Source organism: Pteropus alecto, unplaced genomic scaffold (assembly GCF_000325575.1).
Source record: "Pteropus alecto unplaced genomic scaffold, ASM32557v1 scaffold179, whole genome shotgun sequence".
NCBI lineage: Eukaryota > Metazoa > Chordata > Mammalia > Chiroptera > Pteropodidae > Pteropus > Pteropus alecto.
Window position 1 is genome coordinate 1,038,605 of NW_006442112.1, and position 4,307 is coordinate 1,042,911.

Genomic DNA, 4,307 nt, shown 5'->3' on the forward strand with positions numbered 1-4,307 from the left:
TGACACAGTCTCCCAGGTCACCTGAGCCAGGTGTTCCAGATGTCTCCCTTGAATGGGCTGTATGTGCTCTCCTGTTGTAGTTGCACTTGGGTTGCTGTTTGCTCCTCAGTGGGAAGGATTGAACCTCTGATTCATTGGTTGTGAGGACTGGCTGTGACTACAGTGGAGAAGCTGTTGTGCAGGGGCTGACCCCACAGAGCAGAATTTACTTTAGCAGGGCTCTGGTGCCTGCTCAGTCTGTCCTTTGGGTGTGCCTTCCTTGGATATGACCCCGGGTGGTGCTCCAGCAATCCAGTTACTGGGTGTTTGGCCCTCATTTCCTCCTGGGAGGGGCCCCACCACAAGCCAAGTTCAGCCCCAGACTGTGCCTGGCCTGGGACCACCTGGAATGAGCCACCAAACAATCCGAGGATGGCCACCACCCATGCTGGGCTTAGAGATGCCTCAAGAGACCAAACCATGAACCAAGGCCAGTTGCCACTAGTGCCAGGCATAGAGCTGCTCAGCAAGAGGTACAGGGCATGCTGAGGCCAGATGCTGCTAGTTTGGGGCTTGTGAACAGTTGAGTGATTTTAGGAGCATTTGCAGTATGAGCCATGACAGGTCATTAGTATGGAAAAGCCACTGGAATTGGCTGGGCGAGCCTGAAATTTGAGTGAGGCAGGGAATCACCAGGGAAGAGTGACCAGTGTTAGCCAGGTTCATGGAGACTCAGATTTGGTGCCTGCCTGTGTCTGCACACCAGGAGTGGGGAGAGCTCAGCGAAAGAACAATGGCTTCTGCCAGCACTTTTGTCTGGGAGAAAGCCACTCCTCCAGCCCTCATCCTGAAGCCAGACACTTTGGTTCCTCCACGTTTGTACCTGGCACCTTTCAAACTGCTGTCCCAGTACTGGAGCTCAGAATGAGTGAGTTCATCAGTGAGTAAGTCCGTGGGTGGGCCCTTCAAGATGGATGCCTGCAACTCCTGCAGCCCTTCGTCTCACTCAGCCACCATCTCTGCTAGTTTTCACAGCCAGAAGATGTTGGGACTTTTCTTCCTGGGACTGGGACCCTGGGTTGGGGAGTCTGATGTGGGGCTGGGACTCCTTGCTCCTTCAGAGGAACCCCTGCAACTGAGATATCCCATCCGATTTTTAAACTCCATATGTGGGTATGGTCACCAGCCCATTCTGCATCTACACCTCTCCCCACCAGTCTCGAGGTGGCTTCTTCTATATGTCCTTAGTTGTACGACTTTTGTTCAGTAAGACTTCAGGCAATTCTCAAAGATGAATCTGTCCCCTAAGTTTTCTTATCTGTAAAACTAGGGTTTTATATAGGGTTCTTTTGAAGATTGAAAGGAGTGCATGATATGTAGTAAACATTCAAAATTATTGTTATTAATGGCTGGAATGGGTTAAGCCACTGTGGAAGTGGAATTGAAGTCTTCAACCTTTGGAATATTGCTACAACATCAGGGAACCAGATACATCCTTTTTTTTCCCCCTCTAAGGAAGGTGACTATTGGAATAAACTGGAAGAAAAAACTGGACATCATTCATTGAAATCATTTTAGTTTAGAATACCTGTTACCTTATCTGATGCCATATGTATCCCTTGAATAGACAAAATATGACTCAGGCATTACACCTTTGGATTCAAAAAACACATTTCTCAAGGCTGACCCAAAGAACTATTGGGGCCAGGGACTTATTTAAAGAAAGAAGTTGATATGAAGAAGTTATTTAAGTAAAAAGTGATGGCATAGAGGTTAATCTCACTTATGAACAGTGGCTTTTCCATACTAATGACCTGTCATGGCTCATGCTGCAAACTCTCCTAAAACATTGAATTAGATAAAATTCAATGTTCATTCTAGATTTAAAAAAGAAAAGAAACTCTTAGACTAAGGAGAGAAGGAAATTTCTTTAACTTTGTTAAAGGATTTCTACTGAACATATAGCACATGTGATACTTAATGATGAAATATTAGATACATTCTCCTTAAAGTCAGGAAGAAGCCAGAGATGTTTGCTTTCACCTCTACTATTCAACATTATTCTGGAAGATCTAGCTAGTACGATTTGAAGAGGAAGGAGGAGGAGGAGAAGAAAAAAGAAAGAAAAATAATTAGGAACTACTAATACTAGAAAGAATGAGGCCCTGCCAGGCCTCTGAGGCCTGGGAGCAGCTGCTACTCCATGCCACGCTGTGAGGGGCTCAGTGCCTGAGCCAGTGAGTGGTGCGGAGGCTGGGCCCCAGCGGCTCGGTGAGGCTCCGCATGGGATTACTTTGGGATACTTTCCTCTGCCACCAGGAGCCATACAACTGCCTGCAGAGGGCCTACTACCAACTGAAGAAGTTGGACCTGGCAGCATCTGCAGCTCACACCTTCTTTGTAGCAAACCCCACACAACTTCAGATGCAGGAGGATATGTCTAAGTACAGATATATGTCCAGAGTTCAGCCGCAGAGCTTCTGGGACCTAGAGACGCCCCTATACTGGGCAGCCTAATACTCCGGCTTAGAGCTCCTGGGGCACCAGGAGGCAGGACTGGCACTGCCCAGGCTCGAGAAAGCCCTGCAGGAGAGCCTATCCCAGATGGAGAGTTGCTGAGCTGACTGTGAGGGGTCTGAGGAGCAGCAAAGGGAGGAAGAAGAGGAGGAAGAAACAGGGGGCCCTCTATGAGGCCATTGCAGGGCACTGGATTCGGGTCCTGCAGTCCTGGCAGAACTGTGCCGGGGACACAGCTACATGACCTGGTCACATATTTCCTGTCTCTGATTTCCTTCCCAACCAGCTGCGCAAGGCCCATGCTCAGATGGGGAGTCTGTCCCAGGTGATGAAAAATGCCCTAAGTGTCCTGCCCTTCTACCCAGATGATGAGACTGTCAAGGAAGCTGTCAGCGAGAGCGGACATCCCGTGCTTCATTGGGGGGAAAGAGATAGCTCTACTATGCAATGGAACACCTGAAGACCAACTTCAGGGATCTTGATCCCTGGACTCCAGCAGCTTTCATCCTGGAGACACTTAAAGAAAAGCTCAGAGAAGACCAAGAGCAATGGCCTTGGGACCATGAACCTCTACAGCCAAAGCCCTTGACTGACTGGAAAGATGTTCTTCTAGAGGGAGTAACCCTGACCCAGGATGCAAGACAGCTGAATGAGTCCGAGCGAGCAGTGTTGGACAGTCTGCTCACCCCAGCTGAGTGTGGGGCACTGCTGCAGCTATCCAAGGATGCAGTTGAAGCTGGAGCCAAGTCTGGCTATCCAAACTGCCACTCCCCTCACACCCTCCATGAACGTTTCGAGGTGTTCATGGTGCTCAAGGCTACATTTCTGGCCCAGGCTGGCCTGTCGGCACTCAGGGTACTAAGCTGCTTCCGGAAGTGAGAGAGCATGTACGTATCTTGATTTAGGCCTACTTCTCTCCAGGAAGGTCCCTGCATCTTTCTTTCACCCACCTGGTGTGCCGAAGTATCATCAAAGGGAAGCAAGAGCAGCACATGGACCCGAGTCACCTGGTGTATGCTGACAACTGCATCCTAGACCCTTACACTGGAGATTGCTGGCAGGAGCCCCCAGCTACATCTATTGAGTCTACAGTGGACTCCTCTACCTCAATGATGACTTCCAGGGTGGGGACCTGTTCTTCACAGAGCTCAACACCCTCACCATCAGGGCTCAGGTTCACCCTTGCTGTGTATGCCTCATGGCCTTCAGCTCTGGTGGGGAGAATCCCCATGGTATGTGGGCTGTGATGTGGGGCCGGTGCTGTGCCCTGGCACTGTGGCACATGTGGACACCTGAGCACAGGGAATAGGAGTGGACAGACATCAAAGAGCTGCTACAGAAGCAGGAGGAAAAGGATGAGGGAGAGGGGGATGGGGATGGGGAGGAGATGATGGAGGAGGAGATGGATAAAATGCCCAGTAGAGACCCTTCTCCAGAGCCCCCTAGCTGCTGGCTTCAGGGAATCCAGGAACAAGTCTGGAAAGCCACCTCGGGTCTGATAGGAACTGTGAAGGGCTGAGCCAGCTCCTTGGGGATGTGGCCACTGACTTGTGAAGGGCGGCCTTGATGCCAGGACCCACAAGAAGCCCCCATGTGACAGAAGCAGAACAGTGAGCTCTCTGTCCCTGTACCCCCAACATCTTAGGGATCACAAGAGATGCATAGCACTGGACTCAGAGGACACTGTGTATACCAGCCTAGAGCTCACCAGGTCTGGGGAGCCAGGCCTGGCCCCAGTTGATGGACCTCCTGCCCTAGGACAGACAGAAGACACGATATCTCTCTGGAAAGAAATGGCCGGGGGTGGGGCT

General features: G+C 50.6%; 1 pseudogene; it reads left to right on the forward strand.

Moving 5' to 3' along the window:
• The first annotated feature begins 2,136 nt into the window (after window positions 1-2,136).
• On the forward strand, window positions 2,137-4,015 carry LOC102884774 (annotated as a pseudogene).
• Window positions 4,016-4,307: the final 292 nt, after the last annotated feature.